Here is a 25,660-nt window from a genome sequence, read left to right on the forward strand (position 1 = left end):
TGAGTCTCTATGGGTCTAATCCAGATGTACAGAGTTTTTTCTCCCGCTGACATCTGACCGGGCTGTTCCCATTTGTTCTCTACAGCCCCACAAACATAGTTTATCTTTCGCTCCATTTCGCATCTCGAAGGACAATTTCTGGACCCCTTCCTTCCTCTCTGGTGACGAGCAGTGCTGACCCAGCTTTTGAAAGAAACACTTCTGCAGTTTCTCCAACGTAAGTGTATTGGAAAATTATTCTGGCCACACAGGAGGCTACTTCTTTTGAGCTTTGTTTGTGGTGCCTAATGCAGCCTTTTCTCTTTTTCTTGTCCCCAGGTGCCTTGGATTCTCCTCAGGTACCTCCAATCACGTTCCCCACATATTTTTGTACATTAATTTATTCATTGTTGGGGGTAACTGTCTCTCCGTCCTCCGTTAGGCAGCAATCTTGTTCCTTGTGTTTCCCAGTCCTGATGATGACCTCAAGTCATGAAGGTCGAAGGCTGGTGCCTTCTGTCAGCCTAATTTGGATTGTTAATTATGTCATGATTTTGTCATTTGTTGCATCATAAAGTAAATGTTCATGCTTAATACTCTTTTTCAAATATTTCCCAAAGAACATAGGGGCATATTATCAAGGGGGTTCATCTCCGGTTTTTTGGCTTTAAATGCCAAGAAAGCGGAAATAAAATTATCTCCCTATTACCTAGCTGTCGCTAACACCAGTTAGCGACAGCTAGTAGGAGATAGCGACCATCTTGGGCCCCGCTTTGCATGTCAGTGATATTTAACACTAATGAAATGCAAAGTGGCCGTGCTAAGATGTTAGCGACTGGAAACAGTCGCTAACATCGCTATCTCCTATTACCAACTTTTGGAGAAATTCGCGCTAAGCGCGAATATCTCCAAAAGCTAACACCTGCCCCTGAGCAGTTCTTAGTTATGTTATCCAATGGTAGGTGGATAACATGGCTAAGAGCATTAGCTCGGTAATGCATGAATATCGCTGACTTTTCACCGATATTCATGCATTTCGGCCGATTTTTATCGCTTAGGAGATAAACCTTGATAAAGCAAGGTTCCTAAGCGATAAAAATCGCCGCAGCTCGGCGATAAAAATATCGCCGCTAAACCAACATAGCGATAATTATCGCTAGTTGTTGGTAATATGCCCCACGCTGATTTGTATTTCTTATGTGTTCCACTTGTCCCATTTAAAACATTTTATTCACAAGCACAATGTGTTCACCTTGCACCTAGTACACAACTTAAAAAGCATGGTTGATGGTGCTTCTAGTTCATTGTATATATTTATGCTTTCTCTTTTGTTAATACAATTACGTTCAAACTAAAAAGCTGGGATGTTTTGTGTAATCAATTTACTTATTAAATTGTAATTTTTCATCGACTCCCATTGCGACGTTGATGTATGATATTATACTCAACCAGGTCTCAACAGGGGGGTTCAGGTTTCTCCTGTTGTTTGTTAATACAGATGTGTATTTGGCGTGCTATAGGAATGCCAAAGTTTAGCTTGCCTGAGTGCAGAGAAGGCAGTGTGGGCAAGAAATCTAGCCTTTGCAGGCTCTATTAGGGGCCGATTCCGATCCCGTAAAATAATCCGCCGTACGAATCGCATTCGTATCCGAATCCGTACGAATGGGAACTTTACGTCCGACCTGCGAATTCCGATCCGTTCCCGTCTATTTCCGTACGAATATCATCTAACCGTCCGAATCACAGTCGATAATCCGTACGAACATGCATCGGGAATCCTACCGTACGATTCGTAAACTACCCGTACTAACACACAAGTACGATCCGGTACGAGAAGCCTGACAGCGATTCGGACGGGACAAAGTATTCGGACATAAACAATGATTCGTACGGCAAATATCGGGTCGCATCAAGCAGCGTCAAACCATACCACACGTGTACCCCTCGCACAAGCACAAGTACGACACGCACACCCCCCTACGCGAAGCCCCCACCCGCCCGTACCAGTCAACCGCACGCACAAGTACGACACGCACACCCCCCAACCAGCCCACGCGAACAGCCCCAACCGCCAACGGCCCGTACCAGTCAACCGCACGCACAAGTACGACACGTACACCCCCCTACGCGAACACCCCCACCCGCCAACGGCTGTACCAGTCAACCGCATGCACAAGTACGACACGCACACCCCCCAACCAGCCCACGCGAACAGCCCCAACCGCCAACAGCCCGTACCACTCAACCGCACGCACAAGTACGACACGTGTCAACCGCACGCACAAGTATGACACGTACACCCCCCTACGCGAACACCCCCACCCGCCAACGGCCGTACCAGTCAACCGCACGCACAAGTACGACACGCACACCCCCCCAACCAGCCCACGCGAACAGCCCCAACCGCCAACGGCCCGTACCAGTCAACCGCACGCACAAGTACGACACGTACACCCCCCTACGCGAACACCCCCAACCGCCAACGGCCGTACCAGTCAACCGCACGCACAAGTACGACACGTACACCCCCTATGCGAACACCCCCACCCGCCAACGTCCGTACGAGTCAACCGCACGCACAAGTACGACACGCACACCCCCCCAACCAGCCCACACGAACAGCCCCAACCGCCAACGGCTCGTACCAGTCAACCGCACGCACAAGTACGACACGTGTCAACCGCACGCACAAGTACGACACGCACACCCCCCCAACCAGCCCACGCGAACAGCCCCAACCGCCAACGGCCCGTACCAGTCAACCGCACGCACAAGTACGACACGTACACCCCCCTACGCGAACACCCCCAACCGCCAACGGCCGTACCAATCAACCGCATGCACAAGTACGACACATACACCCACCTACGCGAACACCCCCACCCGCCAATGGCCGTACGAGTCAACCGCACGCACAAGTACGACACGCACACCCCCCCAACCAGCCCACGCGAACAGCCCCAACCGCCAACGGCCCGTACCATTCAACCGCACGCACAAGTACGACACGTGTCAACCGCACGCACAAGTATGACACGTACACCCCCCTACGCGAACACCCCCACCCGCCAACGGCCGTACCAGTCAACCGTACGCACAAGTACGACACGCACACCCCCCCAACCAGCCCACGCGAACAGCCCCAACCGCCCGTACCAGTCAACCGCACGCACAAGTACGACACGTACACCCCCCTACACGAACACCCCCACCCGCCAACGGCCGTACCAGTCAACCGCACGCACAAGTACGACACGCACACCCCCCCAACAAGCCCACGCGAACAGCCCCAACCGCCAACGGCCCGTACCAGTCAACCGCAAGCACAAGTACGACACGTACAACCCCCTACGCGAACACCCCCACCCGCCAACGGCCGTACCAGTCAACCGCACGCACAACTAAGACACGCACACCACCCCCAACAAGCCCACCCGAACAGCCCCAACCGCCAACGGCCGTACCAGTCAACCGCACGCACAAGTACGACACGCACAAATAACGCCAACACCCAAAGCAGCACAAGGACTTACCAAACAGGTCGCACAACAACACTGAACATGTCTCCTGTGTACACTCCATTGAGAATCACTGTCCTGGTCACAGCCAAACAGAGGTCAACACCAACACCCACCCCATATAACACCCCCCCCAATTCAAATTAAGCCACACCCACATTTTGGCCAATAAAAGGGTCCACACATACAACCCATCATCCTTAGCAACATACCCATTCTTGCGAGGAAACTGAGAGCACACCAACAATTGCAGCCACATACCTTCACACATACACCATCACATCTTCAACCACACACCCTCATCCATACACACCATCACACCCTCAATCACATACACCCCACACCATGACCCCACCCAAGAATCCAAAGTTCACTAACCCGGAGAATGAGATACTCACAGATGAAGTCATCAGAGTCGAGCCACAGCTGTTTGGCGCATTGGTCAAACAGACCAGCCTGGCAGAAAAAACACGCCTGTGGGAGAGGATTGTAGACCGGGTCAATGCTGTTGCGCCCATCCGGCGCACCAGGGTGGAATGCCAGTCCAGGTGGTATGAGCTGCGGAGGATGGTCAAGAAGAAAATGGACCAGGACTACGCCTCTGCACACCACACAGGAGGCGGCGGTCCCCGCAGACCTCCTGTATACCATCCCTGGGAGGAGAGAGTCATGGCCCTGCTGCCACCGGTGGGAGTACATTGAATACAAGGAGCCGTTGAGTCTGGTGAGTGTACAAAAAATACATGTCACATGGGTGGACTTACAACAGTGCCCAGCAGCATGGAGTGGGTGGCCATGACTCCTAGCAGGACACATCTAAAAGTGGTTTGTTGCAAGTGGAACCCACAAAGGGTGGAAGGTGGAGGGTAGGAGGCTGCACTCATCCCATATGTCCCAGGGCCTCACTCAAGCACCATGCCCAATGTACAGGGATAGGGAAATATCACACAATATAGTAGACCACAGCTCCTAATCAATTTCATGTTGTGGACACACCTTCCCGAGATGCGATATTTTGTGACACAGTAAGGCAGTGTAGCAAGCAAACAAGCACAAACAACCTGTCTCCATCCCTGTCGCCCTCTCCCTCTGTCGCCCTCTCCCTCTGTCGCCCTCTCCCTCTGTCGCCCTCTCCCTCTGTTGCCCTCTCCCTCTGTTGCCCTCTCCCTCTGTGGCCCTCTCCCTCGGTCGCACTCTCCCTCTGTCGCCCTCTCCCTCTGTTGCCATCCCTCAGTGTTCCTCCCTCTGTCACCTCACCGCAGCTCCCTGGGCACACACACAGTTGCACCTAAGCACTGCACAGGCCTAACAAACACCATAGATCTGAATGTAAAGGGATGTCTCACAAGTACCACCAGTCATCTGCTATGTGCCTGCAACACACCCACCATTTGCAGTCCACACTGTACTGTGTTAGGACACACTTCTCGGAATGCTCTGTAGTATACAATGGACACAGGTGTAGGCAGCACAAGTCCCTCCTGTGATCACTGCTAACACAAACACCAGGACAAGGTCACACATCCTGGGCACCTACACAAAAACACGATCATGCCAGCATGATACATCAGGGGACAGCCAAATAATGAACGATTGACGCTTCCAATTCCCAAGCTAAGTAATAGCATGCCTTGTCATACACCCCCATACAGAAAGTCAGCCCCAGGGGACAGGCAATGGAGTGCAACACTGTCCCAATTGTCATGTACCACAACAAAACACTCACTCATATGAATATGCATACAACTCATACATGCACATAGCAGATGCTCTAGTCCATTGTGCCTCTCAAACAATGCACGTGTCCCATCTCATGAACTTTGTGTATGCACGTAAGTACTGACATGGACATGGGTATCGACAAGGTGATGCGTGTTTGAGAAGTGCCAAGTTCAAAAGCCATGATCTATAACTGTGTGTCTACAGGTCCAGGTGTATTGGCATTGTTTGCCCAGCATGGGACAGCAAAAGACATCCAAAGTAGTAGAGGACATGCAAATTAATGATGCTCTGTCTCTTACATCAACACGCTGCATATGAACTCTGTGCATGCATGACGCAGACATAAGGATTTACACCGTATCCTGGATGTTGCGTGAAAATGAGCAATGCTTAACACGTGTGGTGCCGGCAACACAAGACACAGCAATGGATGTGTCAGTCATTGTCAAGACAAAGGAAGAATGTAAATAGCCCAGAGTACATTTAAATTTTGTACCACTACATACACAACTTAACAATGTCAACAATGTCAAGCTTGTGGAACTGTGATGCTGATAATGGATAAGTTAACAAGATGTCACTTGATAGTGCCTTAACAGTGTCTGTCTCTCCCACACACAGGGGAACGTGCGGCGGTCCCCCCCAACCAGGGGGGAGAAGGATCCCAGTCCCAGGCTCAGCAGGACCCAGACCCCACCAACAGTGCCGTCCCTCAACGCACTGTGGATGACCCCAACCAACCTGGCTCCTCTGGATCCCAAACCCCTGCAGCAACTGAACCAGCTACATCTCAGCCAACCACCGGACCCATTCCCACCACATCCCAGCAGACAGGTCAGAGCCCTGCCCATGATCCACAAGAGAGCCAGTCTGAAAATGAGGGACACCCTTTGTCGGGCGCCCCTGAGGATGGTGACGACCTCCACCCTGCCAGCAATCGGGGGGCCCGTCGAGCGGATGTGCCCACTAGCGCAGGCCGTGCTCATGTGGGTCAGGGTGGTGGGAGTGGCGGAAGGCGGAGGCGAGAATCTGGACAGTCAGCTGCAGCACCCGGTATGCCTGAACTTGCTAACATCCTGGAGGCATACCGGCGGGACACCAGGGAGGTAAGCCAGCTTGCGGAGGCCCTCAACCAGGTCAGACAACAGCAGGCAGAGCAAATAGCCAGGCAAGACCAGCATTATGGACGGGTGGAGGCACACCAGGCTCAGCTCTTGATGGTGCATCGGGACATTTGCCATATGCTACGTCAGATGGCTGCCAACATGCGGCCCCCTCCCTGTGTCACAAGGCCAGCAACATTACGGCAAAGTACAACACCAGCCACAGGGAGGGAGGAGGAGGAGGAGGAGGAGGTACCCTCTGACGTAGCGTCCCATGCACCGTCCATGCCTGCACATGAGGGTCCCCCAAGGAAGGTGGGTCGTCCACGGCGAAGACGTTGAGGGGCAGTGGGCCATGGACATCTCCCAGGACACTGGACCTGGCATATTGCCCCTGAGTGCAACAGCATCCCCTATGAGACTCTCCCTCATTGACTTGCTGGTCACAGTCTGCCCAATGTTGCCAATCACTGTGGCCTGGACTCTGGTGACTCAAACTGTAAGGCATCTCATCTACAGCAGTGAACTTTGGATTCCAGCCCTTCCTGTACAGCATCTATTCACGTTTCCTGCACAATATCACCCAATAAATATTGTACACCTCATACGCTTTAGGTGAGTTATCTTTTAAACAGCATAAACTGATATGTGTGTGCAAATGTATAAAATGCAAGGGTATACAACAAACAGCAGTCAGCCTCACACTTTGATCAGTGAGTGAGGACACACATTGGTCAGAAAATCCTATCAACTACATACCTGGATGGAAATACACACCTGCGTGGGACAGTAAATGCTGGAGGGGGGTATGGATACCAAAAATTCTATCACAGGCTGACCCAGGAGAGTGTCTTTGAGGTGTACATTTCAGTGGCACAAAAGTAGTGGTCCACGTAGGGAGTACCTACAACTGTGTCCTCAGGTATGTGAGCTATCATCAGCATGATGCATTACTGTGGATGTGATGTGTGGCGCACAGGACAAGGCTGGCAGGACAGAGTGTGGGCAATGGGCTGTAGCACTCCACACAAGCACACCTGAATAGGTGACCTACCCCTATGTAGCTACAAGTACTATACTACTGTAATGGTAGCTACGTATACAGAACAACTACACACGTCTGACAAATACCTACACCAGAACGGGGAAATCACACCACACCCAAGAGACATGCTCATGGTGTGTGTTCCATGTGGCAACTTGACTGACTGTGACTGCCATGTTGCAGTGGTGTGAGCAGGTTGTGTTCAGCCACGTGACTGTAAGCAAGCACTTTAGTGCTATAGTGGTGTTAACAAGGTAACCCTGTACAATATTGTGCTGTGGAAGGGGGGGCTGTGCTGGACACGGCACATGACCTGGTGGTACGTAGACCCAATGTCATGTGAATCTGCATAGTCGTGCCAGTATGTGTCGCACACACAGGCATAGCAGCAGCAATGGCTGAGTCGGAAGCATCGTGATACCAGGATGCTGATTGTCTGGTTTTGTCTGTGTGTAGGGTGGCAGGAGCATGCTCCATAAATGGATGTAAGGAGGGTCATCCTGTAGGTGTCAGTGTTCCTGAATGGTGTGCGCTGCATGGTGGCTGTGTATGCAGCAGCAGCAATGACTGAAGACATGACGGCAGGAGGGGTGTGACAACATGCAAAACAAGCACATACCACAACGCCATTGGCAAGCCACAAAGTGACATGTGTATGTGAAGGCTGGAGTGTCTGCCTCACTCAGGGTCACTGAAAAATAAATGGCACAGTAATCACCAAGGTCACTGGATCAGGGATATTACGGACAAGTGGGGCACAGGACACACAGCATCATCAGGTGTAGACTACAGCTAGTGTTTTCAAAGCTAAACAGCAGCTACAAAGCCATCTACCTCACACACAACATAGTATACTAGCCTTCCCCAACCCCATGCGTGTGCTCACTTTACAGGTAAACACAAAACAAGCATAAGCTAAGTTAATGACAAATAGTATAGATGCACATTAGAAGGACATGTGCGTTGACATCAAGGCGGCACAATATTCCGTAGAAGTCAGACATCATGCACAACATCATTATTTACATTGTGAGCCCATGGAGCATCATGAAACATACATGTGCATTGGCAAGAAGTCAAAATTACAATATTATTGATGTCACCTGTAATGCAGCAGTACTATTACCTACTAGCCTGTCAAGGACTGGCCATACCTTTCTTCTTCAGAGTGGTGTGATGCTCAAAGGGTTCCACCTCCAAATAGCCCCTTGGTCTGAGTACAAACGACAGACACAAAAGGGTGATCAGGCGAGGGAAGGAGAGGATGGGAACTGCTGGGAGGGAGACCTGAAACACAGGCATATAACCATTAGGATTACATTCTCATGTCACTGACATTTCAAATACCTCATTTGATACACTGTACCACTCACACCTGTGAAGTGTACTAACTGGAGACAAGTTTAGATGATTAATCATGCCATCACATGAGATCTGATGCTATGACACGGACACATAAAACCAAGGACAGTCTGTCATCCATCAGAGTCATGTGTACCGCTCACAACTGAGCTACCATGCAATTAGATCTATGCTGTAAAAAACTCTTTCACTGGCTCAGATGAGGTGGACCTTACATACAAATGGAAACATATGGAAATGCTACTTACCCTAACTGTAATGTCTGTCTGATATTGGTTACCCATAAGAGCCATGTAGGCAAACTTTACTTCAGCCACAACAGCTGTAACTATCACATATGTAGAGGAAGCTAATGACCAACATGCAATGGAGGCACTCTGTAGCCAGTCTTTTGATCTGTCAAGTTAGCACTACTATGCAATACATCACATGCTAGTAGAAGAACTATAAAGTGCTAGTGATGTTGATCCGAGCCACATAATGAGACCTTACCATTACACAGGAATGCAGCACAGGACCAGAGATTCATGTGAATGACTGCACTCCACTGGTGCAACACAATTTATCACATATGCATCATCCCAACAATTAGACTTTACATGCAAAACATACTTGGCATCATGTGAGTCTAAACAGCACTGCTACTCACTGTGAAGGCTGGCGTAGCAGTATTCTCAACCTGCACTGAGGTAACGACATGACAGTGACATGATATACAGCGACAAGGGGCAATGCATCCATGTTAACTGATTCACAGGACAGTTGTCTTAACATGTGGAACATACACTGGGCCACACCCACACCACATAGTTTCATGGTAATCAAACTGGACTGGGCCACAAGCTCGAGGTGAGGATCCAGTCACAATCTAATGCACACAGTGAGGCTGCAATCCCCCACAGAGTCCGTGGTTGTGACCTCTGACACAATGTAAACCCAAGGTATTTGCAATGTTGCAGTGCCAATGTCTACACACATTGATGCATTCACCAGAGTCTCTAACTACAACAGATGACAGTCAGATGGGGTGAATATCCTGTCATGGGAGTGGGCATACATGTAATAAGTAACATAAAGTTGTTGCATGTATGCATGGTCTCACTACATGCACATGAACATGTACCACACGTTTCTAAACATACCAACGCTAAACAGCCTCATATGCGTCCTTACACAAATTGACTTCTACACATGTCCATGCATGCTCCGTTGATTTGGCTGACGTTGCAATCATAATGAGCGATAGCAGGATGACCACGATGACCCCAACGGACAACAGGCAGGGCGAGCTGTGGATGAGAGTGGCACACAAGGGGTCAAGTTCTGTATAATGTCATTATCACAATGTCCTGTTGAATAGCCAGATGTTGTAGAACACCTGTACATTCCAAGTGCACACATAGCACGTATGTGTGTTGCATTAGAACTGCACATGTGTGACACTGCACAACACACATCCAAGTGACGTTGCATACAGTCTGTTGCATACACAGCATGCTCCCCATGCTACTCTAGAGTCCATCTGTTGCTGAAAAGCTGCGATGACTCACCATTATGCAAAAAAGTTGCGGATGAGGTGACTCCGGATATCATCTTCATCCTCCTCGTCACTGGCATCCTGGGCAAGGCCTTCATCCTCACCGGGCGGATGTTCCAGCTCATCAGGATCAAGGTAGAGTGGCACGGCCTTCTCCACTGCCATGTTGTGTAGCATGCAGCACACGGTGAAGATGTCACACACCTTGCGTGGGCTGTATTGGAGGGCTCCGCCTGTCTTGTCCAGGCACCTGAACCGGCTCTTCAGGAGTCCAAAGGTTCGCTCAATCACCCGCCTGGTCTTGCCATGGGCATTGTTGTACCGCTGGTCTGCAGCTGTCATGGGGTTGCGTAGTGGAGTCATTAACCACGGCATGTTAGGATATCCAGCGTCTCCTGCAAATAGACATCAAGTACAAAAGTGATTAATATGATGCAGATCATGAAGTTGTGACATACTGACATACAGAGCTGACAGTGTATACTCACCAACTAGACATGCCCGGTGGTTGTGCAGCCGCAACATCATCTGTGGTACCCTGCTACGCCTCATGATGAAAGCATCGTGGCACGATCCTGGAAAATGTGCACAAACATGTGAGATAATTATGTTGGCAAGACACACCACCAGGGCATTTATCGAGTGGTAGTGTTTCCTGTTGCGATACGCTTGCTCCTGAGCTTGTGGTGGCACCAGAGTAACATGTGTACCATCAATTGCACCAATTACATGAGGCATGCGGCCCAGGGCATAGAATTCCCCCTTGACATCTGTCAACTCTTCAGGAGTCGGAAATCTAATGAATTCATCTAGGTGTAGCAACATGGCAGCCAAAACATCACTCAACACCCGGCTTATCGTTGTCTGAGACATCCCTCCCACATCAGCTATGGTAAATTGGAACGTACCTGTGGCAAAGAAATGGAGGGCTGCCATCGCCTTTACCTTGGGTGTCAGTGCAGTTGGATACCTGTGGCGTGGTTGTAGGTGAGCCTCAAGCCTGTTCGTCAGCTCTTTGATCAACTGCCTGTTGAAGCGATAGCGACGAATACAATTGCGCTCCCTCATGGCTTCCAAGTCAGGCAACGGCCTTTCCAGAGGGGGTGCCCTGCAATACACAATTTATTGGAAATTTCTTCAACTGTCTGACTGAGACTGTAACAATGTACATGGCACAAGCAAGACTGCTTAAAATAATATAGACAATTTGGAGTGTGGCGTGGCATACACACTGAAGTAACGTGTGCCAGCGCCCAGCCACTCCTCCGTGAATAATTAAAGACCTGTGGTGTGTGGAATGGATATGACATGCATACAAACAATCTGATGGAAACGTCTTAGTGAGCATGACAATGTATCATGTCAGTGACAAAGGTCATGTGAATGTCTGTAGTAGGTTGTCTGCACAACCAGACATCTGACAGCAATAAACACACACACACACCACATGTGCCATCATTTGCACACTTCTGCCTTAGTCATGTTGCGGTGTGTAGCTTCCCTAACTATTACATATCCATCATCATACAGCATAAATGTGTTATTCTCACAAATGGTCTGTGATGCCATCACACATATGAACAGGTCATTAACACACGTGGCATGGTGTGCGTACATTAGTAACCCTGTCATCACGGCAAGGACACTACATAGATGCTCCTACAGCAGATGTACTGAACAGTAAGGACGGATTACTTCCCTTTTGTAACAAAATATCAGTAAGCAACAGTAGTTAGAAGCATATTCCCGACTTTTAATGCATACCAGGCTTTTGACCTATTTGCATCCCTGGATGCCATCGCTCTGCCCAAGTGTTGCCCATACCTACAACGCACACTCTGCCAGCAGTAACACAACCATGTCCCACCGAGAGTGTGGGTAGCGGACTAAGATGCATGTAATGTTGGAAGACCTCAGTCCCAGACTCAGGGAGGATGATGACATCTTTCCATAGTGCCCATACCTCTTGGATACCCTCTACAGCAGAGCTAACGGGAATGTGGACTGTGATTGGGAGGCCTGGATGCCCATGCTCTCTGGGGTGGGGTGGGAGGAAAGGGAACATGGTCAGTCCAGGGCGGGGTGTGGGGGTCTGACAAGGTGCCTATCTACAGCCAAACATGATGCGTGGCTGTACAGGATGCCCAATATAGATACAGTACATTCCTCAAGATATGCCTGCAGCGGATCAGCTGAGCCGGAGTGAAGTTTAAGGACCTCAGTGAGGAGTTGGTCCTCATGGCAGCAACGGGGAGATGAAGGGCCAAGGCTCCGGCCTCCCACGTTAACACAACACTGTACGTTGCCCGCTCATCCTAAGACACGTTAGGAGTAGAGACATCACCAGTGTCTGGCTAGGTGTCCAGACCACTTGCATCCCCCAGTCCACCTGTCCTGTTGTCTTGGGACTGACACTCACGTGCCAGTGGTTCCTCATTACCCTCCCACTACTCATTGACAACCATTGTAATGAGCATTGCCCGGCTCATTGAAGTTAAACTCCCCATGCAGCATTATTAGGGGTGTTCTGCTGCACATTTCCCACGCCGGAGCCGTACAGTGTGTGGTATCGGGGACATCACCACCCGAGAACGGCGCCACGGCTGACACCTGGGTGATAGTTGCCAGTGAGGTTGCGAGTTCAACCAGCGGGGACCAGGATGAACATTCAGATCCTGTCTGTCCCTGCGATTTGGGACATATGCGCCGCCTGCGTCCTGTAGTAAGTGAGTGATGGCGTCTGGGGCTATTCAACAGACGCGCTAGTGCCCCCAGACGGGTCCGCTGTGCCAGAAGCCGACGCGTAGGCCGTTGGTGGGGTGAGGGACATCATGGACATGAGGAAGTGCACTAACTCATCCTGCGTCACATGCAGGGCAGGGACCGGAGGTCCTGGTGCTGGCTATGACGGCTGCAATTCTGACAGAGCCGCATGGTTGGTGTCACCCGAATCCCATGCAGCATTGCACGTGCATTGTGATGATTTGGAATTGCTATCAGATATATCTGACTTATTTAGTTAACCGGACAACTTTGCCCGGGAGCACTGATGTCAAATTAAGGGGCAGTGATGTCTTAACTACAACGCCCATGCACTCGTCCTACGTCCAGCCCATGAGCGATTGTGGTGCAGTGCCAACTGCTGGAGTCAGATTGGCTTGTGGGACCAATCACACCTGGATTCATATGTCTGGTCCCGGCAGTGGGAGCTGCTCTTGTTGTTGTGCTTGACGTGATAAGAGTGGAGACACAGACGGTGAGGGTCAGTCACCAACATGACTAGTTTGTATTCCTCACAGGCTTTGAAAATGACATCCCTATTGGCACCGGCCAGAGTCATAGAATCCAAGGTAAAAGGTCTGAAGTGATTGTACTATGAAAGTGGCAACAAAAGTGTGTAAGGTTACACTTATACGGGACCAGCGCTGGTGTTGTTAAAAAAGCGGACCTGACGTGTGCACGCAGAGGTGACGTATGAGTACTCTGACAACGTCATCACGGCCCACATGACGCCAACAACCCATGCAGAGCCACAGGACATGCCTACCAACACACAATTGTACTACAGAACGGAAATTGACATATCCAGGATGACATGTGGGGATATTCTAAGGTGAGTTATAGAATACTGACCTGTTCATTTCATATGCAAACGGCATGCACAATGTCGCTCATGGCACACACATGACGTGGTCACACAGGGTCATGCTGTGCGGCTATTACACCTCAGTGACAGTGGGCATGTTGCTGTCATCATGTGCCAGTTCCCTGTACTGAATGGTGAGCCATTCCAGTGTTGATGTTTCTTGCAACATGTTGCTGACGTTACTCCGGTGCAAAGTGTTGACTGCATGTGATGCACATGTGCAATATGATTGATGACATGTCTCGCAAGCTCTTCACACATCAACTGAGGCACAAGGTCACAATCCCTGTGCTTCTTCAATGTCTGCCACACCATGGGCATCCTGATGTATGTATGCCATGCTGATGTATGCACCACATCGTCGACATGAGTGTAGACTACATCCCTGCTATGTGATTTCCTGGTGTGATTCTCCCAATGGTGACATGAAGGTGGACAGGGACTCAGGCTACACAACCCTTCACTTGACCATGTCTGACGCACTGTACCCCAAGGTACGTGCCTGTGTACGCCTTGTTTCCCTATTGCTTTTTGGCCATGCACGAGCAAAGCGTACCCCAAGGTACGTGCGTGTGTACGCCTCGTTTCCCTATTGCTTTTCGGCCGAGCAAAGCGTACCCCAAGGTACGTGCGTGTGTACGCCTCGTTTCCCTATTGCTTTTCGGCCATGCGCGAGCAAAGCGTACCCCAAGGTACGTGCGTGTGTACGCCTCGTTTCCCTATTGCATTTCAGCCATACGCGAGCAAAGCGTACCCCAATGGTACGTGCGTGTGTACGCCTCGTTTCCCTATTGCATTTCAGCCATACGCGAGCAAAGCGTACCCCAATGGTACTTGCGTGTGTACGCCTTGTTTCCCTATTGCATTTCAGCCATACGCGAGCAAAGCGTACCCCAATGGTACGTGCGTGTGTACGCCTCGTTTCCCTATTGCATTTCAGCCATACGCGAGCAAAGCGTACCCCAATGGTATGTGCGTGTGTACGCCTCGTTTCCCTATTGCATTTCAGCCATACGCAATCAAAGCGTACCCCAATGGTACGTGCGTGTGTACGCCTCGTTTCCCTATTGCATTTCAGCCATACGCGAGCAAAGCGTACCCCAATGGTATGTGCGTGTGTACGCCTCGTTACACCATTGGATGGGTTGCATTAGCAACAGCAATGTCACCGTACTTGTGTGGGTATTTGAATAAATACATAGGGAACATCTAGGGGAACAGTGGACTGATCAAAATGCAACCAGGTTGTCATGGATACAGAGTTTTGTGAGCCTCCTACAGGTGTTCTAGAAAACTCAGTTGGGCAAAAGTATACAATGTTGCAAAAGTTGTTGTTCAGCTCAGGCTCAGTTTTCAAACCATGCATATGTGTGTAATGGCCTTATGTGTGATGTGATTGGATGGAACATAGGATGCTAACTATGGTGGCCTATCACACACTACTCCTTGGACTCACAGACCCTCTGCAGCACAGATATAAGGCAGCATGTGGCTGTGGGAGGGCACTTGCCTGCACAACATTGGTGTGGTAACCACAGCTGCTGTCTCTGAATCCTCTGGACCCTGATTAGCTGAGCATGGAGAGGGCACCTGCATTCACTGATGCTGAGAACAAGGCCCTGCTGGATGCCCTCCTGCCCAACTACAGCAAGCTGTATGGGAGACCAGAGGATCAGGTGAGTGATTGGTGCAATACCTTGGAGTGTGCACCTGTTGTGTGTGTGACATAATGCCCACTGTGTATGTATGGTGTATAGATGCAATGTTGTTGGGAGTGAATGCCAGGGTGTACAGTCTTGTGTAAAGAGGGTTATTTCTTGTAGTGGGGTGTGTGACAGCGTGTCACAGGCTGCAGTGCACCCAGATGTAGCATACATTGCTCTGTGATTGCTATGCTCTAAGAGTGTTTAGCCCACATCATGTCATCTGTAGTCTTTCAATGGCATGTAATGCAGCAGTGTTTGCTCACAGGCCACATACTCCAGGACAATGATGCTAATGTGTGGAGCCTATGATGCCCTGTTGTCATCAAGTCTTTTGTGCACATATGTGTGTCTTTTGAACATGGACCAGGTGTACTGATGCTCTTTAACTTTACATTTGTGACAGGTATCTGCCTATGAGAAGGGTGAAATCTGGCTGGACATCGCCAGGGCTGTCAGGAGTGAGGGGGGGGGCCTCGCAGGAGGCTCAGGAACATCAAGAAGAGGTGGCAGGACATCCGGTGCTGGACCCGCCGCATCGCCAGAGTCCAGCTGCATCTGGAAGCATCCACGCCGGCATGGCGGCACCCGCCACCTCACCCCCAACATGCTCCGGGTCCTGGAAGTGGTGTTCCCAGACCTCCATAGGCAGTTGCAGGAGGGACAGCAGCAAGTAGGGGGTAGGTACATGTCTGTTTGTTGTCATGTGTGTCACATGCTCCCTGCAGTGCTTCATGGCATGTTCACACTCCCATAGTTTGCGTGGTGTGGTCAGACAGGCACTCCATGCTTTGGCATTAGAATGTCCCAGGTTCTGCAGCTGCTTCTTTGCATGCCTTGCCCTACTCCACATTTGCCCTGCGCTTTGGCTGATGTGTATTTTTCACATGTACTCCTATGGTGCAATGTCTCAGTATGCATCTTCCTTTGCACATCATCATGTTTGAGGTGGGTCTGTGACACCAGTTTATTTTATTTATTTATTTATTTTCAAAGTTTTATATAGCGCAAACAGGATCTTTGCAGATAACAAAGCGCTTTACACAGGCTGGTGGAAGGGTAGGGGAAACAGGGGGCATAGTAGGTAGGTAAATCATCAAGTTCATGTACATAACAAAAATAACAGAAATATAGTACAGGTACGAGGAATCAAGGCTATTATACTAAAATATATAGTACATGTGTGAGGAATCAAGGCTAATGTGCTAAAATATATAGACTAATATAAGTCACAACACATGTGCAAGGGAATATATAGGCTAAATCATAATAAAATACTGGAATACTTTTCGCAGTGTAGGTCAGACGCATTGTTCAAGTATATTTAGCCATAAGGATACTTTTGACTTCTCTCTTAAAGAGAAGGGAGGAGGAGATGAGCCTAGTTTCAGAAGGAAGTGCGTTCCAGATCCTGGGCGCCATTCCAGAGAAGGAGCGTTTGTAAGTTTTTTCCTTCCGGAATCTTCGCAGTTTCAGCAGAAGATTGTTTGTGCTCCTGGTAGTTCTGGACCCTCCTGAAATTGTCAACTTATGAGTGAGGTAGCTAGGTGATTTCAGGTGAATAGCCTTGTGCGTCATGCAGGCAATTTTCAGGTGTATTCTGGCTTCAAGAGGCAGCCAGTTCAAGGATTTGAAGTCAGAGGAGATATGCGAATGTTTTTTTGATCCAGTGATGAGTCTCGCTGCCGCATTTAGTGACGCTCTGAGGGGTGCAGTTGACGTTAGGGGGAGGCCGCAGAGGGCCACGCTGCCGTAGTCTATGCGCGGGATGACTAGAGCTTGTACTGCTGTTTGGAAGTCTTTTGCTGGAAGGAAGGGTTTCAGTTTCCTCAAGGTATTTATTTGGAAGTTCGCCCCCTTAGTAGCCTTGCTGATATGCTGCTGCATGTTGAGGTTGGTGTCAAGTGTTATGCCTAAGGATTTTGCTGAGTCCACGATTGTCGGTTGGACATTGAGTGCTGTTAGGTGCTTAAGCCATGTTTGTGCGGAGGATATTTTCGAGGGAGGTGAGATTAGGAGGAACTCAGTCTCCATAGCATTGAGTTTGAGGTGGTTATCGGCCAGCCAGGATTGGGTACTTCTGATCGTTGAATTCAGACTCAGGATGTCTTTGGGGGAATGTAACTTGAGATATATTTGAGTGTCATCAGCGTACATGTGAAAGTGTACATTGGATAGTTGTAGCAGGGTGGTGAGAGGCTCCATCACTAGGTTGAACAAAGTAGGGGATAGGCAGGATCCTTGAGGGACACCTAAAGATACCGGTACTGGGGAGGACATCAAGTTTTTGCTCTTGAATTTTTGAGACCTGTTGTGTAGGAAGGAAGTGAACCAGCGAAGCACAGTCCCAGAGAAGCCCATTCTTGTCTTTAGGAGATCGAGTAAGTTCTCATGTTTCACTGTGTCGAATGCTGAAGAGAGATCAAGAAGGATGAGGAGGCAGGTATTATTTTCATCTAAGATTTGGATGGCGTCGTCAATTATGTGAGTCATAGCAGTTTCAGTGCTGTGCCCTGCTCGGAAGCCTGATTGGTGTGGGTTGAGGAGATCAAACTGTTCTATGTGCTTTGTCAATTGTAGTTGGACGCATTTTTCTAAGAGTTTGGCGAGAGTGGGAATGTTGGTAATCGGACGGTAGTTGTTTAAATCAGTGGGGTCGGCTGTTGGTTTCTTTAGTAAAGGTGTAACTTGTCCAACTTTGAGGGCGTCAGGGATGGTTCCTTGTTGTAGTGAGCTATTGATAATTTTAGTCCAGAGTGGGAGTAGCAGAGGGATGAAGTCTTTTACGGCGTTAGCAGGAAGGGGGTCATCGAGGTGATTGGATGGTTTTAGGGTGCTGAGTATTCTGTCAATTTCTTCTTCAGAGTAGGTGTCAAAGTATGACCAGGTCGCATTGTTTTTTAGTTTATTGGGAGTTATGCAGTTGGGTATTGAGTAAAGGATTGCGTCATTGAGGAGGTCGCTCCCTATATTGTCAGTTTTTTTGTTAAAGAAAGCTGAGAAATCTTCACAGGAAGGAGTAGTGTTCACACTGTTGACAGCTGGGGGTAGCTCCTTAGATTGAAATTGGATTAGCTCGAACAGTTTACTTGGACGGTTTTTTGCTTGGTCTAGCTGGAGTCTGAAGAACTCTGATTTTGATCGTTTTATTTTCCTGAAATATGCATTTCTCTTTTTCCTCAGAGTTTTAAGATGCAGTGCTGAGGGGACTGATCTCCAGGTGCGCTCTGCCATTCGCATAGCCCGTCTCTCTTCATTGAGACTCCCGTTGTACCAGGGGTTGGATATCTTAGTGGATACTCTTTTCAGTTGCATTGGAGCGGCCTCATTGATTACTGAGGCCATGGAGTTGAGATAGTGGTCTGTTAGGTCCTGGACGTCAGTGACGTCGGTCGGGGGGAGTAGGAGATTGCAGCTGTTAGGGGGTAGAGAGATTGGATTGAGTTTCCTCATGTCTCTTTTCCAAACTTTGGGCATGGCGTATTGTACCGGGATGAGTTTTACTTTTTCCTTGATGAGGAATGTGATAATATGGTGGTCTGACCAGTCACAGGGTTGTATTGAGTCAAGTTGAGTGGTGCCTTCTTTGGAGATGACCAGGTCGAGGATAGAGCCTTTGTCATGTGTTGGGGTGTTGCAAATTTGAGTGAGGTCAGTGGTGATAAGGAAGTTTTTGAGGCTATTAACTACTGCGTCACTGCTATCATTCCAGTGGAGATTGTAGTCACCAAGGTAGATTTGTGTATTTTGCCGTCCTGCGTTGATTGACATTGTGTCCATGAGTTGTTGGGAGAAGAGGAGGTTGTCCCCCGGGGGGTGGTACATGATGTGTAGTGAGCATACAGGTTTGTTCTCACTGATGACATCAAGGCAGAAGTATTCACAGGAGGTAAGAGAAGGGGCGGTGACTTTATTAATAGAGAGATTGCTCTTGTAAATGCAGGCTATTCCTCCGCCAGTTGGTACATTACATGTAGCACCACATGTTCACAGTGTCTGCCATTCTTCATATTTTTGCACAGATCTTGAGTCTTAACATGTGTTTTCTGCACGAGTCTGCCTCAGTGGCCTTGGACCATGGTACTCTTTCAAATTGTTGGATACAGGTGCACAATGTACATGTGCAATATTTTGGCATTATGTATACTCACACTGGGCAGTGCGTGTGTGCATATGCGCCAAATATGTATAATGTTGTTTCTAACTAATAATGATGGTCAGCCACACAATGAGGCTTTGGGCGTCAACAGCTGTGATGCCAATGTGAGGTGATGTTACACTTGGTTCAGGTCCCAGGATGGCATAACATTTCAGTACAGGCAGCACTTTTCCCATGTGGCACAAGGTCTAAGCAATTCCAACATGTCCTGTTCTGGGTTTGGGTGGCAGGGTGGGAAAATGAGCAGGGATGCATAATCAGCTATCCTGTTGCCAGGCAGTGGATCATCATTGTGTATCTCATACTAGTTTTTAGCTTACATTTTGCTTGTATCCTACTGTACATTGAGCGTTGTGTCTCTCCCAATTGGCCACAAGTAGACTTTGCATTGTGCAGAGTTCTGTGTAATGTGCCTCATGATGCATGCCATGTTTCGAAATGAGCCATAATGTATTGTAGCTGATATGTCTGATGTGTACAAGTGACTGATATGTTATTGTTGTTCTCCTTGCCCACAGCATCATCATCATCTGAATCTGGAGGAGACACAGGCGCGGACCAGGCCAAGGGACCCAGCGACAGTGCCACCTGCTTTGAGGTGTCAGAGGGAGGCAGTGGCATGGAGGGTGAGGAGAGTCTGCAGGCCGGACGACATGTGACTGACACATCTTACCATGCCGACGACTCCGAGTCAGACTCTCAGGAGGGGGTGGAATATGCAGCAATGGTAACATCTTCTTCGGCTGCCCTCCCCTCCTCCAGTACCATCTCCACCCTCCCAGTCGTTAGTGTTCCTAGGGTTCGTGCTAGCTCCCGTGTCTCCTTTGTTCCCGGCACCGCAGCCCCTGCCCCTGTGTCCCCTGCTGCCCTCAGTGCTGAGACTGTGGACCTACTCCGGCAGATTGCAGTAGGTCAGACATCCATGCTGACTGTCCTCCATGGACATACACAACTGCTTACACAGGTGGTGTCGTTCATGGAGAGCATGTCATCAGCCATGTCTGATCTACGTCGGAGTGTGGCTGCCATGGAGTCAGCACTGACGGCAGCTGTGTACACCCAGCAGCATCTGTCCCCCCATCCTTCAGACCCATCCACCTCTGCCTCTCACATACCTACACATCATACACGCACACGCCACAGGTCAGACACACCAAGCGCACACACACAGCATAAGAAGCTCAAAGCTCCACGCACCCATTCTCAAGGGGAAGTAGGCACACCCACAGGGAGAGGGGAGACACCTCACACACGCATCCACACACCCAGTAGAACTGACTCACAGCCCTGTACCTCCACCCCCAATGTGTCCCCGGGTTCAGGTGGTAGTTTTTCCGCACTGGCTGAGGTGTGCAGCCAGGTCTTTGAAGCTACTTTCGGCGATGACCCAGCCAGTGTGGATGAATCCACTACACCTGCACCCACTCCACCTGTCCTTCCCTCTCCTGTCCATGCGGTGCCGGAGGATTCCACAGATGGTGCCCCTATAGTCACCACAGCGGATTCAACGCCATGTGCAGGCAGGTTTAGGTGTGATGACACCCATGGAGGCACAAACTGTTGCAGAGACTTTTTTGGACTGGCCATTGGCCTTTAATGAGCGAGGACTCATATTTGCTTTGCTATTTTAGCACCAGCTGAATAAAGCTATTTGTTTCCTTTTCAGAACTTTTGTTTGTGTGAGAATGTCTGTGACTGCTGTGTGCCTGGGAGCTGATGTGATGTTAGAATATAAGTATGATGACATGTGTCACTCTCCTGATGGTAATGTGGTTATCAATGGTAGGTTTGTGATGTAAAGGTTGGCCACTGGTGGGCAGTGGGGGGGTCTCAGCCACCCACTCTGATGTTGGGCACTGGTGGGCAGTGGGGGGGGGGTTAGCCATACACACACTCTGATGCTGAGCACTGGTGGGCAGTGGGGGGGTTAGCCATACACACACTCTGATGTTGGGCACTGGTGGGCAGTGGGGGGGGGGGGTTAGCCATACACACACTCTGATGCTGGGCACTGGTGGGCAGTGGGGGGGGGTCTCAGCCACCCACTCTGATGTTGGGCACTGGTGGGCAGTGGGGGGGTGTTAGCCATACACACACTCTGATGCTGGGCACTGGTGGGCAGGGGGGGGGGGGTTAGCCATACACACACTCTGATGCTGGGCACTGGTGGGCAGTGGGGGGGGTCTCAGCCACCCACTCTGATGTTGGGCACTGGTGGGCAGTGGGGGGGGTTAGCCATACACACACTCTGATGCTGGGCACTGGTGGGCAGTGGGGGGGGTCTCAGCCACCCACTCTGATGTTGGGCACTGGTGGGCAGTGGGGGGGTGTTAGCCATACACACACTCTGATGCTGGGCACTGGTGGGCAGGGGGGGGGTTAGCCATACACACACTCTGATGCTGGGCACTGGTGGGCAGTGGGGGGGGGTTAGCCATACACACACTCTGATGCTGGGCACTGGTGGGCAGTGGGGGGGGGGTTAGCCATACACACACACTGATGCTGAGCACTGGTGGGCAGTGGGGGGGTTAGCCATACACACACTCTGATGCTGGGCACTGGTGGGCAGTGGGGGGGGGGGTCTCAGCCACCCACTCTGATGTTGGGCACTGGTGGGCAGTGGGGGGGGGTTAGCCATACACACACTCTGATGCTGAGCACTGGTGGGCAGTGGGGGGGGTTAGCCATACACACACTCTGATGCTGGGCACTGGTGGGCAGTGGGGGGGGGGTCTCAGCCACCCACTCTGATGTTGGGCACTGGTGGGCAGTGGGGGGGGTATTAGCCATACACACACTCTGATGCTGAGCACTGGTGGGCAGTGGGGGGGGGTTTAGCCATACACACACTCTGATGCTGGGCACTGGTGGGCAGTGGGGGGGGTCTCAGCCACCCACTCTGATGTTGGGCACTGGTGGGCAGTGGGGGGGTGTTAGCCATACACACACTCTGATGCTGAGCACTGGTGGGCAGTGGGGGGGGGGGTTAGCCATACACACACTCTGATGCTGGGCACTGGTGGGCAGTGGGGGGGGCTCTCAGCCACCCACTCTGATGTTGGGCACTGGTGGGCAGTGGGGGGGGTTAGCCATACACACACTCTGATGCTGGGCACTGGTGGGCAGTGGGGGGGGGTCTCAGCCACCCACTCTGATGTTGGGCACTGGTGGGCAGTGGGGGGGGTTAGCCATACATACACTCTGATGCTGGGCACTGGTGGGCAGTGGGGGGGTCTCAGCCACCCACTCTGATGTTGGGCACTGGTGGGCAGTGGGGGGGGTTAGCCATACACACACTCTGATGCTGGGCACTGGTGGGCAGTGGGGGGTCTCAGCCACCCACTCTGATGTTGGGCACTGGTGGGCAGTGGGGGGGGTTAGCCATACACACACTCTGATGCTGGGCACTGGTGGGCAGGGGGGGTTAGCCATACACACACTCTGATGCTGGGCACTGGTGGGCAGTGGGGGGTCTCAGCCACCCACTCTGATGTTGGGCACTGGTGGGCAGTGGGGGGGTGTTAGCCATACACACACTCTGATGCTGAGCACTGGTGGGCAGTGGGGGGGTTAGCCATACACACACTGTGATGCTGGGCACTGGTGGGCAGTGGGGGGGGGGTCTCAGCCACCCACTCTGATGTTGGGCACGGGTGTGCAGTGGGGGGGGTTAGCCATACACACACTCTGATGCTGGGCACTGGTGGGCAGTGGGGGGGTCTCAGCCACCCACTCTGATGTTGGGCACTGGTGGGCAGTGGGGGGGTTAGCCATACACACACTCTGATGCTGGGCACTGGTGGGCAGTGGGGGGGGTCTCAGCCACCCACTCTGATGTTGGGCACTGGTGGGCAGTGGGGGGGTGTTAGCCATACACACACTCTGATGCTGGGCACTGGTGGGCAGGGGGGGGGTTAGCCATACACACACTCTGATGCTGGGCACTGGTGGGCAGTGGGGGGGGGGTTAGCCATACACACACTCTGATGCTGGGCACTGGTGGGCAGTGGGGGGGGGTCTCAGCCACCCACTCTGATGTTGGGCACTGGTGGGCAGTGGGGGGTGTTAGCTATACACACACTCTGATGCTGGGCACTGGTGGGCAGTGGGGGGGTTAGCCATACACACACTCTGATGCTGAGCACTGGTGGGCAGTGGGGGGGTGTTAGCCATACACACACTCTGATGCTGGGCACTGGTGGGCAGTGGGGGGGTTAGCCATACACACACTCTGATGCTGGGCACTGGTGGGCAGGGGGGGTCTCAGACACACACTCTGATACTTACACATACAATTACTTAGCAGACGTATGTCCCACACGTCTATTACACTGGTGAAGTGCAGTGACGTACGTCGATGACGTACATGCGGCACGTATTGCACTGGTGTTGTGCGGTGACGTACCGTACCCCATGGTCGATGACGTAGGTGCGGTACGTCTCCGTATTGAACTGGTGTTGTGCGGTGACGTACCGTACCCCGAGGTCGATGACGTAGGTGCGGTACATCTCCGTATTGCACTGGTGTTGTGCGGTGACGTACCGTACCCCGAGGTCGATAACGTAGGTGCGGTACGTCTCCGTATTACACTGGTGTTGTGCGGTGACGTACCATACCCCGAGATCGATGACGTACATGCAGCACGTATTCCACTGGTGTTGTGCGGTGACGTACCGTACCCCGAGGTCGATGACGTAGGTGCGGTACGTCTCCGTATTGCACTGGTGTTGTGCGGTGACGTACCGTACCCCGAGGTCGATGACGTAGGTGCGGTACGTCTCCGTATTGCACTGGTGTTGTGCGGTGACGTACCGTACCCCGAGGTCGATGACGTAGGTGCGGTACGTCTCCGTATTGCACTGGTGTTGTGCGGTGACGTACCGTACCCCGAGGTCGATGACGTAGGTGCGGTACGTCTCCGTATTGCACTGGGGTTGTGCGGTGACGTACCGTACCCAGTGGTCGATGACGTACATGCGGCACGTATTCCACTGGTGTTGTGCGGTGACGTACCGTACCCCGAGGTCGATGACGTAGGTGTGGTACGTCTCCGTATTGCACTGGTGTTGTGCGGTGACGTACCGTACCCCGTGGTCGATGACGTACATGCGGCACGTATTCCACTGGTGTTGTGCGGTGACGTACCGTACCCCGAGGTCGATGACGTAGGTGCGGTACGTCTCCGTATTGCACTGCTGTTGTGCGGTGACGTACCGTACCCCGAGATCGATGACGTACATGCGGCACGTATTCCACTGGTGTTGTGCGGTGACGTACCGTACCCCGAGGTCGATGACGTAGGTGCGGTACGTCTCCGTATTGCACTGGTGTTGTGCGGTGACGTACCGTACCCCGAGATCGATGACGTACATGCGGCACGTATTCCACTGGTGTTGTGCGGTGACGTACCGTACCCCGAGGTCGATGACGTAGGTGCGGTACGTCTCCGTATTGCACTGGTTTTGTGCGGTGACGTACCGTACCCCGAGATGGATGATGTAGGTGCGGCACGTATTCCACTGGTGTTGTGCGGTGACGTCTGTACCCCGAGGTCGATGACGTAGGTGCGGTACGTCTCCGAATTCCACTGGTGTTGTGCGGGAGTGTGTGGCGCAACATACCCAGACATTACAGTCGTGCAATGGAGATGTGCGCGTCTGGCAACACGTACAGGTATGTTGAAGTTCGTTGTACTCACCTTCTGTGCCATCGTTGGTTTCTAAGTACGAGGTGGTGGCCGTACAGGATAGGGATGAGACGGACGATGGCGTTCATGTCCTGCTTGTCGCGTACCGGCGTGGGGTTCGTGCAGGAGTGTGGTTTTACGGTACTTTAGAGCTCTCGTAGAATAAGAGCCGTATGGAGTGTGTTCTACACGGATC

The sequence above is a fragment of the Lissotriton helveticus genome, chromosome 6 (assembly GCF_964261635.1).
Source record: "Lissotriton helveticus chromosome 6, aLisHel1.1, whole genome shotgun sequence".
NCBI classification, from domain to species: domain Eukaryota; kingdom Metazoa; phylum Chordata; class Amphibia; order Caudata; family Salamandridae; genus Lissotriton; species Lissotriton helveticus.